Source organism: Hyperolius riggenbachi, chromosome 11, assembly GCF_040937935.1.
Source record: "Hyperolius riggenbachi isolate aHypRig1 chromosome 11, aHypRig1.pri, whole genome shotgun sequence".
NCBI classification, from domain to species: domain Eukaryota; kingdom Metazoa; phylum Chordata; class Amphibia; order Anura; family Hyperoliidae; genus Hyperolius; species Hyperolius riggenbachi.
In genome coordinates, this window is record NC_090656.1 from 168,233,074 (window position 1) to 168,245,319 (window position 12,246).

The 12,246-nt window shown below is 43.2% G+C and overlaps 1 protein-coding gene across 6 annotated transcripts in view; it reads right to left on the reverse strand.

The window, feature by feature from the left end:
• ZNF423 (zinc finger protein 423) overlaps positions 1 to 12,246 on the reverse strand; it is a 464,204-nt gene that overhangs the window by 442,310 nt on the left and 9,648 nt on the right. The window contains exon 1 of one of the 6 annotated variants that reach the window (XM_068261036.1): positions 5,890 to 6,064. The exons of 4 other annotated variants lie outside the window; for them this stretch is intronic. The gene's annotated coding sequence lies outside the window, so the exon portion shown is untranslated. One more of the 6 variants, XM_068261035.1, reaches the window with a different exon arrangement.

Consider the following 12,246-nt stretch of genomic DNA (forward strand, 5'->3'; position numbering starts at 1 on the left):
CCATCCAACAACAGGTACAAGGGAAGAGCTATCCAATTTCTATACCTATAACTTGTAACCACCTTGTAGAGAGCATTGGTATAGGGCAATCTGCAAACACAAAACAGCTGTGCCAAATTGCATAGAGAATGCAAAGAAGGGGACCTGAGACATCAGGAAATGTCCTGGAGGGGTAATTACTGTACATGCTTTTCTCACTACAGGTTACTTTATTTAGGTTCTTTTTTTAACCCGGTGTGACACTATAAGCAGACTAAGAAGGTTTATAACTTTTCTTTCTCTCCAGTCCACTGAATATTTGAGTTGTTGAAGTTGCAGTAAGATAAGCATTTGCTTCATTAATCAGGATCTATTTATAAAGTCAACAGAAAGTAATATTCAAATGATCTCCCTGCAAATCTCCCAACCAGTATACCTAAAACATGCTAAAGTTTAGTCATGTGACATGTTGGCTAGGTACACCTCCACCGTCTTCTGAAGTCCAACTGAAGTAACTTTTCAGATGGGCCATGGCAGCTCTGCCATCCTATTGCATCGTACTTTTTAGGATATTCATCATTCCTCAGTGTTCTCCCTAGAATTTTTTTCCAGCCGGGTGGCATGAAAAAGTAGCCGGGTGGTATGAAAAAGTAGCCGGGTGGGGCGAGATGAGAGAATGCAGGGCCGGTGCTTCTGTGAGCAAATCTGCTTACAGCAGAGGAGGAGATGAGCTGAAGACAGCCGGGTGCTCAACTAAACTAGCCGGGTGGACCACCCGGCTAAAAGAGCCTGGGGAGAACACTGTTCCTGAATCTGATATTGCGGCCAATGGAAGAGGGGTTCAGTTTAGACAGCCAGGCTCTTAAGCCTCATACACACGAGGCACACAAGTCTGGCAACAGACAAAAAAAAAAAAAAAAGCAGCGACAGTTCGTCGCCAGGTCCCTCTGTGCAGCAGCCGTACACACGTCGCACAGAGTGACAGAGATGCGGCGGAAGCTGTCGCCGAAGGTTCCCCCCCCCCCCCCCGCCGGAAGCTCTGTACATTGTTTATGGGTTGCTGCCGCTAGTCCGCATACACACGCAGTACGCGTGGTGAAGTTGCAGCGACAGCTGTTGCCGGCAATTGGCCACGTCAGTCGCCTGGTGACAGCTCTGACTGGCGATGGTTCGTGGCGCGCGCCTCATACACACGGGGGGCCTCTCGCCGCAACATGCGCGTGCCACGTGTTTGTGGTGACAGTTGTGCCCCGTGTGTATGAGCCATTATACAGTGCAGGAGGTAACCTGGATAACCACTTCAGAGGTAGTCCCAACAAGGTAAAGGGATTCAGTAAGCTGAAGCACCATGGCTAGGTAGTAGAGAATAAAACCAAGCTCTGGATCTGGAAGTAGATAATATGTCCTAGATCATTTGTGGAGAGGAAAGCTTTAATGTCGCACTTGAAGATCTTGTAGAATGGCAAGTGCCAAGTGAAGTGTGGAGGGAAGTTTCAGAGAAGAGGAGAAGATAGTGAGAAGTCCTGAATGCGAGCGTAGGAGAGAACAAGACGAAGAAGAAGGAGCTACATTACACAAAGCTTTATAGCTCGGAGTTAGAAGCTTGGACTGAATTATTTGTGTCATAGGGAGCAAGTGGAAAGAATGACAAAGTGAAGTAGCAAGAGGAATGGGAAGAAGATGAGTTGTGCTGCAGAGTGTTGCATGGATGAAAAACAACTGGTTTCCACATAGGCCACAGGACAGCATCACAGTAAACTAAAGATTATATGATGCAGGCAATTTACCTGGATTTGACTTGTGTCCTGTGCAAGGAAATGGCAAACGCTTGAGATGTTGTTTAGTTGGAAATAATAGACAGGATGTAGTTATTTTGTACTTTTCTTGCAACATTCCTTTTAAATCTCAGGAAAACAACTGTAGGTAGGACCTTCAGCAGGGGAGGACATGACATGACTTTCATTTTAAAGGATCCCTTGAATTGATGCCAGTTAGATGGCCAGGTCTAATGAGCTCTCAGTAGGAAATGGCAAACAAGGTACAATAATAAGACACTGCAGCTGGAGAGTAGGAGGAGCGCAAGAAGGGAACAGAAACACATACCCTACAGAGATGCGAGGAAAGGTGAATACAGTTACACCCCTGAGTTAACTAACATGGCACCCAATGCTTGATCACACACACAACAAGGTAGATTACACAGATGACACTCCGTCATTTGTAACATGACAGCCTTTAACTGTTCTTGTACAAATACACTTTTCAGGAAAATAGTTTTGCACACACACCTTGCAGTTTCCAGTCAGATCTCTGTGGCAAAGTGACCAGCTCTATTACCTGTGCCAAGTGAAGTGTGGAGGGAAGTATTAGAGAAGAGGAGAAGATTGAAGTCCTGAATGCAGGTGTAGGACAGAAGAAGACGGGAAGTAGCGAAGAAGAATGTTACGTGTATGAAGGATCCCAGTTCTAAACTTCATCCAGGACACTATCTGCACTATCTGGAAATTGTTTGTGCTCTTTGTGTTTAGTGAGTGCTCTCCACTTTTCTCCCACAACTTAAATACATGCTATTAGGTTACTTTACTCCCTTCCCCAAACGGGCCCTACACTTTGTGAGGGACATTAGATTCTGAGCCCCACTGAGGGACAGGTAGTGATGTGAATTATTCCATGTACTCTTTGCTGAAGAAAATGACAGCACTATATAAATGTACAACAATAATAAACTATGGCAGGTAGTAATTTTCCCTCACAGCAGTGTCTGCTGTCAGGTTTGCTTTATATACAGAAGTAGTGATGCATGCTAAATCAAACAGTACTGTGCAGAGGGATAATGGAGAAAGGTTGCTCATTCATGAAATAGGTGCTAACTAGACAGATCTTCGTTACTGAGCTTCATGTCAAAGCATTTTAAGTAAGGAAGCCACTTAGTTTAGTGGTGCAATGTCTTCCAGAAAAGTCCCGTTCAACTTACCTAAATTAGGCCACATCATAGAAAACACTCTGAGCAAACTTGAACAGACCTTTATCAATTCAATGGCCAATGAATCACAGATTATTTTTTAAGGCAAAATTTACATTTATGGCTTTACACTTTTTTTTTTGCGTTGCGGTGGAATGCGATGCTTCTGCCACATCCCACGCAACGCAAAAAAACAACAATCATATGACTCTGCGGCACAGTGCGCTGACAGGGTCATCAGGTCCCCGCTCAGGAAGTACGTCACTGGGATTCCTGTTGTCTACGCATGTGCACCGCACCACATTCTGACATTTACATTACATGTGTCACCCATAGACTTCCATTACCCCAAGCATCGTGGGATAAGAGTGGTGCTTGAGGTAACACACTGCTGCCCTTCCATTGGCTCGGATACTTCCAGCACACCGCAATGGACTGCAATAAATGTGAAAGTCTCCAGAGACTTTTTTATTGCTTTTTGGGGCCCCTTGCGGTAAAATACGCAACACAGGTTTAACCTGCAAGTGTAATGTCCTGCAATTGCGATTTGCCTGGCAGAGCGTGTGGGGAGCTCGCTAGCGATTAAAAGTGATCCCTACGTTCAAAAAAGCCCTCTAGTAGATTCCAGACCTTAGTTTGATGGTAGTTTTTTGAAAGGGCTCCAGTGGCAAGCTCTCCCCCACAAAGCATCTCTTTTGTCTTTCCCATAACAGCTTATACTCTTGTGGTCCATACTGTACTGCATCTTAAAGTGTAATAAAAATGGCAAATAACCCTTCAACAGAAGATATCACCACATACATTAATGACTGTACTTATAAACCACTTGTTCGCATTTCTTATCCTTGTAAGCATAGTGGTGTAATCTCTTGTTTTAAAGTCCGTTCAAACCCAGCTGTCATTCCCGTCACATGGACACCAATCCAGATGCGACAGCTAAAACCGCCCAAATATGCCCATTCAATGAAGTCAATCCTTGTGCAGATTTTTCTCTTGCTATTCTTCTCACACACTTGGGAACACCGTAAATAACAGATTGTGCAATATACTAATGAAGACACAGGATGAGGGTTTGTGATGTAAATGGTGACATCTTCTGTTTGTTTCAAGTACACATTAAATTACAGAGAGTCTGGTTCAAAATAAAGCAAAATAAAAATTCTGCTCTCTGCATTTAAAACACTTGCCTCACATTGCGCACAATATTATGCCTGATTGACTTAAAATATGATTGCTTGAATTCCTGCTGTATTATTATAATATCGCCTGCATAGAATGAGCATTGAAATGACTGCTCCAAGCTGTCTTGGTTTTTCCAGGACTTTCGGGAGCCTCCACCCAGTGTCCTACTTACAAGCCCCCCCCCCCCCCCCCCCCATGGGAAAGGGAGTAACAGACTACCAAAAACTACAGTGAGTGTGTGTGGGGAACCACTAGACCATCAAGGAAAGCTATACAGTTATGAGAGGGGACCACTAAACTCAAAGGGACTACTGTGATTGGAAGAAGGGGAACTACTAGACCACCAGGGAAAGCTGCATGGGGATTGGGACGACATATAGACTACAAGTAAAAACTTTAAATGGGGGGCAGCCACTTGACCACCAGGGAAAACTGTAAACAGCACAACATATTGCAGTATTGCTATGCGGCTGAGCTGCAGACTAGAGCGCATTATGTGTGGGTAATTAAAGGGAAACTCTGCCTAATTATCTTTGCGGGAACCCCTGCCTATCGATATGTAATGCCGCCTAAATATGTTTGGGGAACATCCTGTCACCATTAGGGGGAGATGCTGCCTATTGTTATTGGGGGGCGGGGGGCAACACTGTCTAGCTATGTTAATTGGGGCCAACACACTACCTAACGATTGTTTTTGAGACAAATGCCCAAGTGCATTTCTGAGTGGTCAGATGTGATCTGTAGCCCATCAGAGAACCATCCTGCCGGACAAGGGAAGCAGAGCCATGCACAGACAGCTCTTTCCTGCCTATCGTGGTAAAACAGTGACTAGGCAAGGCCCTTACTACCCAAATGCCCCCACAGCCCTAAGTAGGACTCGGCTAGCAGCATTGGCAAAGCTACAGGTGAAAATGTCCGGCTCAGGCAACTCTTGTGTCATTTCATGTCATGAGCTCATCTTGTTTCACTCTTTAGATATTGAGGGCAAGAAACAGTGGATTATTAAAGCTGTATAACAAGCATCTGCTTTGTTTTCTCTCCCCTCTAAGCGACAAGTCTCCATGCTGCATGCACACAGTTCACACAGACGACGTGACAGTAATTTATACAACCTGTCATATTTACTCACTCCATTTGTCTTATGTGCGCTATGGTGAAGTAGTTCAATTGCTATCCATTTTGGTTATTATTAGTGCCTCAAACCTAGAAAATCCCACCACTATCTGACGGCTCAGTTTTCCTAACCAGACTGCTAGATTTATGAAAAAATAACATCTTATTTCTCTGACAATGGTGTGGTCAATTCCAAGCAGCTGTGTCTGTACACGGATAACCCATTCCTGGTCTTCTTTCTATTAGCTAAGGTGTTCGTGTATGCTGTTAACCTGACCTTATAACCCTATGAATATCCAACACAGGAAAGCTGTTCTTCCTTCCTTGCTCTCTGCCATATACTGTATATACGCCAGCTCCAATTCCACCAATCCAAGGTATACCTGAGGCTAATGTAATCAGTTCTGACTGCTGCTTCAAATGGAGCCTTACTTTAAAAAAAATGACAGTGTGCTGGTAAGAGCGCCAATGGATATTAAAGCAGACCTGTGTAAAAAATGACTGCATGTACAGGAATAATTAGTAATAATGACATACCTGTTTTATTTGAAAATTATGTACTGTAGTTTTATGTTGTTCTATGTCTCTCATGGAGGTGGCACTGTGCCCTGCATCTGCCTTCTTCAGTGCATGTAACAATGTTTGTCATTTACCTCAGGTGTTTGTCCTGCTTCCGGCTGCCATAGTTACAGTGCTGATTTGCAAATGAAACAGGAAACATGACTGGTCGTTATGGGCAACAAACTCTAATGTTTTCCACATGAGGTCCTGGGCTGCAGTTTCTTTTTTTTTCACAGGAAAAACTGTTCTAGCTAAATTGAAGACCATTGCCCACTATTCCTGTCAATAAAATCACATAACAGAGATGGGGACAGATGGCCAATGGAAGCAGCTTAGCAAAGAAGAAAGGGGCGGGCACAAGTCTCACTCCATACACAAATACAACGAAAAATACAAACTCAGAGCAAAATTACACTGACGCCAGACATGGAGCAACAACATGTATATTACTTTCACAGGTATGCTTTACTTCACAGGACTGAGACAGCGGTTTACTTTAAGGCGCGTCATTTGAAGGAATCAGGCGTGTGTATGCACCTTTAAAAGCGATGATATCAAAGACTTCTACAATAATTTAATAATAGAGATGGTCAATGAAATGCAAATAATTAAGAGTTCATGTAGCATTAAGCAAATTTAGTGTGCAAATGTATGCAGCTTAAAAATGGACGAACTCAATTCGTCACTAATGCTTTTAGTCCATGTTAGCCTTTAGGCACCGCAACTTTGTGTTGTGTTCCTTCTCACAAGCAAGCTCTTACTGTTTGCCCCAAAAATGTAATTCTTCCGGCCGGTTTTACACCTGGCCAGGGCATTTGCAGTGAGATGCTCCTTTGCCATCGCACCCCAACACACAAATTGTAATTCATATGCACCGACAGGGCCAAACACCCCTAGCGTACCCACCACCACCCCTCGCCCCGTGTCATGCTCCTTGCTGGACAGGATGTTACTGGGATTCCTGGTGGACTGTGTACCAGACATCCTAGCAACATGCGACAAACCAGTTCCTGTCCTCACAGCGCCTGGAAACCTGATCAGGGGTGGGCATCTCCACAGAAGCTCTATTGATGGTTGCAGGATGTAGTCCATCCTTGTGAGTAAAAACTGTACTAAATATCATGTTGTGTGTCAAGACAAGACAAATAATATTTATATCATGCTTTTCTCCTGGTGGACTTAAAGAGCCAGAGCTGCAGCCACTAGGAACAAGGTCTCCTACTGAATAGGTGCTGGCTTACTGAACAGAAAGAGCTGAGATTCGAACCCAGGTCTCCTGTGTCAGAGGCAGAGCCCTTAACCATTACACTATCCAGCCACTCCTGACATGCTGCACCATAAGGCTCCTCGTCTCTCCTTTTTGCTTCCCAGTGATCCTATAGGAAACCAGGTAACTCTTTCTTTGAATCTATCCTAGCAACATCTACTCAGACCAGACAAAGTTGGATTGGTATGTAAAATTTATTTCATGATTTATCTCACCTTATGTGACTCAAGTTATCTCTCATGTGTTTATCTCATAATTTATCCCTCCTAATGTACTTCCCCTATCTATGCTGATACTTAAAGTGATATACGTTATGTATATACCGGTAATCAATTTAAATTAATTTACAAAAAAAAAGAAGGAAATCAGAATTACCACGCTGACAATAAAAGCTAGTTAAGTTAATAAACTCACTTCCCCCGAGTTCTGAGCAGCGTTGCAGCTTTAAAAGATGAAATTCCATCAATTAACTTCAGGCAGTAAAGACTTAAACACACACACACATACACACACATTCAGAGATGAAAACAAACACTCCAATTAGCTCACGCTGCCTTCCCCAGCACTTTACAAGTAATGTGCCTTTGTGGAGTAAAATTATACCACTTTCATCTTCCAATGGTTTAAGTGGTGTGTCTGTAATCTTTATCTCGTCTATGCTCAGCATATCATGTCATTAAGAAGTCCTCCGTTTAACATCAGTTTTCCTGGCCTTGTTAGTGAGAGAGCTTGTCAGATTCTAGTTTGGATACCGCTGTCTGATTTTTCACTTCAGTTCTACGGTCTTACATTCTGAGCATTTTCTGGCTTTGGCAATATGACAGAATATCAGCCAAGTGTTGTTTTGCAGTCTAGCTATCCATGCAGTTATAATTTGTTTAATTTGTATGTACAAAGTTATGATTTGTAAGTTGCCCTTACCAGAAATAAGCGCAAAATCGTGTAATAAACAAAAGTGAAACAAAAAGCACTTAATGCATTTCAGTGTTCTACGCCTTCGTCAGGATTTGACAAAGGAGTGGAACACCGAAACGCGTAGCATTGTTACTGCCACATCTGCTGCTGGAGTCTTGGTTGAGTGTCATCTGGGACCATCAGTGCTGCAGGCCACAGAGCTGCAGGAAGCAGCAGACTCAATTCATAGGCAATCACCCTAGTTAAACGATTTTTTCACAACTATTAATTGTTACGGAACTTCAATAAAGCTTTATTACACAACTGGAGCGCTTCTACGATTTTCTATTCCGTATTAAATTTCCACCCAACATTCCGAAACAATTAATTTCTCCTGAATGGAACCGATACAGAAACAAATCGATTCTTACCAAAAATGGTAAGATTTTCTATTGATTCCAGCAGGGAGTCTACTGAAAATTTACAAACGCATTGCACTGCGTTTGATCCAGTGCAACACTTTGATCTTACCGCCCATACTTACCGCAGCTCCTACCTGCCTCTGATCAACCTAGATTTTTCATCCTGTTCGAACAATGCTTTTAAACAAATTTTGGTGAAAATCAATCAAAATGACATAGATCAGACAATTTGAGGGAACCCATCCCTATTCTGAACACTCAGATTGATCAAAGGAAAATCAATGTCTTTTTGTGCTCATGATTTGGTGCATCTCGTACAGTCTGTTGCGTACTATTCTTTCAGGAAAGATGTACAATTAACCAATTGCGTCCCCGGCCCCTCTTAGAACCAGATACTACTTTTTTTTAAAAAAAAAAAGCTGTGATGACTGTGATTGGCTCACAGTGATCAGGTGGGCAGGAGCTAATTACAATGAAACGAGATACAGAGCTCTGCTGTCAGCATGACAGCAGAGTGGGCTGCATTGTCGCTAGATTGAAAAGACCGAAAGGAACTGTGGAAGTGAACAAATGCAGAAGTTGAAACCTACGTCCTGGCAAGAATAATCGTCCACAAACAAGGTGTAGATTTTAACTACGGTCGTCCAGAAGAGGTTAAAGGCTATGGCTAGGAAATCCACATGTAAACACGGACACACACAAAAAAAAAAAAAAAAAAAGCATTGCGTTTCCAAAAGCATTTTCCAAATGGATAAACAGTGCTTGATACATGGCAGTATTAACCACGATATGTCGCACCTGAACATGGCTGCGGCCGCATCCATATGTGACTCCATGGGGGGGCCGCCTATCCGGCACCCGTACCAAGCACTAACCACCGCCTGTCTGGTGCATGAGAGCAGCTGAGAGGCGACGAATGCTGGGAATACACGGTTCGTTTCTGCCACTCAATTCTCCACTCAATCGTTTTAACCGCTCGATTTTGCAGTCGATTCTCTTTTTTTCTGCTCGTTTTTCTTATCTTTTTCCATTCACTTCTATCAAAAATCGAGCCGCGAAACGATCGAACGAGAGATCGGACATGTCGGAAATTATCGAGCCATCTATCTGAAAAGTAAAGAACCGTGTATTCTCAGCATAATTCACTGCCTTCCGCTGCTTATATGAAAGAGGCCTAACTAACTAGCTGGTGTCCACTCTTAACCTCACTCTCTACATCCTGAAAAGAGAGGAGTCTGGACCTCTCACAGTCTGCTGTTCAGTCTAGCCAAGTAGAATCTGACACTGACACAGGAGAATAGTTTTCTAAACACAGCCAGGTAATAAAAAAAATAATAATACAAGAATGGTTTGTGCATTGCACAAACACAAGCCTGAACAAGGGCTTTTACACTAAATAGAAGCTGCATTATTATCTAAACTCTTATTTGTAGTAGGAGTCTCCAGTACAGGTTTCAGGCTCAAACTCTTAACTGTCGTCTCCAAGGAAACTAAAGGCCACATCAGCGTGACAAAATATTATTCTTAATTGCAGTTTCTGAAGTATAAAAAAAATACACTATGCAAAGTATATTGTCTGTCTTTACTTGAAAGCAAAAGGAAATCTGAAAACCATCCTGAATTTATACATAACCATAATGAAGACGAGCAAAGGTAGTGAATGCTAATATGGATATTGGGAATGCTGTAGATGTGATATACTTGGACTTTGCAAAGGCCTTCGACACTGTTCCCCACAAAAGTCTGGTGCAAAAGTTGAGGATGCAAGGACTGGGGAAGAGTCTGTGTTCATGGATAGGGAACTGGCTAATGGACAGAAAACAAAGAGTTGTGGTCAATGGATCGTACTCAAAATGGGAGACTGTTAGCAGTGGGGTCCCACAGGGGTCTGTTCTGGGTCCAGTGCTCTTCAATTTATTTATTAATGACCTAGTAGATGCAGTAGTGAGCAATGTTGCTATTTTTGCAGATGATACAAAATTGTGCAGAATCATCAACTCTCAGGAAGATAGTGTCATATTGCAACAGGATCTGGATAGGATGGCTATATGGGCACATACATGGCAGATGAAATTCAATGTTGACAAATGTAAGGTCATGCATTTTGGACGTACTAATGGTCTAGCACCATACACAATAAATGGGATACAGTTGGGGACATCAAACTTGGAGAAGGACTTAGGAGTACTCATTGACAACAAGTTAAATAATCGTACTCAATGCCAAGCAGCTGCAGCTAAAGCTAACAAAATTTTGGGATGCATTAAAAGGGAAATAAAAACTCGAGATGCTAGCATAATATTGCCCCTGTTTAACTCTCTAGTAAGGCCACATCTGGAATATGGAATTCAGTTCTGGGCACCACATTACAAAAAAGATATTGCAGTTTTAGAGCAGGTGCAGAGACGAGCAACAAAATTGATGCGTGGGATGGAAGGTCTCACTTATCGAGAAAGGTTAGATAAACTGGGTTTATTTAGTCTAGAGAAAAGACGCCTTAGAGGGGATCTAATTAACATGTATAAATACATCAGAGGGCAATATAATACCTTGGCGGATGAGCTTTTTGTCCCTAGGCCTTCTCAAAGGACTAGAGGACATGATCTGCGCATGGAGGAAAAACGTTTTAACCATTTATTTAGGAAAGGGTTCTTTACAGTAAGAGTGATTAAGATGTGGAATGCATTGCCACAGGAAGTCGTTATGGCAAACTCTATACCTGCATTTAAAGGGGGCTTAGATGCTTTCCTTGCGTTGAAAGACATCCATGGCTACAATTACTTGCCTAATGATGTTGATCCAGGGATTTTATCTGATTGCCATCTGGAGTCGGGAAGGAATTTTTCCCTTTAGGGGCTAATTGGACCATGCCTTGTAAGGGTTTTTTCGCCTTCCTCTGGATCAACAGGGATATGTGAGGGAGCAGGCTGGTGTTGTACTTTATACTGGTTGAACTCGATGGACGTATGTCTTTTTTCAACCAAAATAACTATGTAACTATGTAAAAGAAGTTCATTTGTTGTGTTTCTACCAATCCTGACATACTTATTATAGCAAATTATAACACCACAATAAAGAAGTCAAGTGGTATTCCAGGCTATATTTAAGTGCTGGCAACATAAAAATCCATATGCTAGATCCCACAGATGGTATCCAAGTATTGAAAGGCCACGTTTATACGCCCCACAAATGCTCATGTGAAATTTTCACATAGTATTGCATGAGAGAGGAGACTTCGGGCTCACAAAAAAGGCTGTAAAAGTAAACGCACTGTGCTGCATCCAGACACGATCAAAGTAAGAGTAACGTATGCAAATATGTCGAAATCCCACCACTGCACATGCATCTCTATGGCCCGTTTTATGCTAGCAGGCTAAACCTGCGTTGCGGGACCGCAAAAGCAATGAAAGTCTATGGAGAGTTTCACACTTACTGCTGTCCCTTGCGGTATGCCGCAAGTGCCTGATCTGCCACTAGGCCGACTCAGGTTCAACAGTGCGTTACCGTCAGACTTCCACGGTGACGCAAGGCATTGGAGTCAATACGGCACGCATGTGCAGAACAATGGAAAACCCAGGGAATCCCAGTGACGTACTTCCTGTCCAGCAGGGAGTATGTCACTGGGTGAGGGGTAGCGAGGGGCGTGCAGGGGGTAAGCGGCCTAAGGGCCCGTTCAGATCAGAAATGCGGATGGCCATGCGTGCGGAACGCGTGCGGACCGCAACGCGTACGAACGCATGGCCATCCGTGTTTGTGTGCGTTGCGTGGCTGATCCAATCACTGAAAAGTGAATGGGACAGCCACGCGTTTTTGCAAAATCTGCGTGCAGCATGCGTTCCCGGACCGCACAGGTCCGGAACGCATGC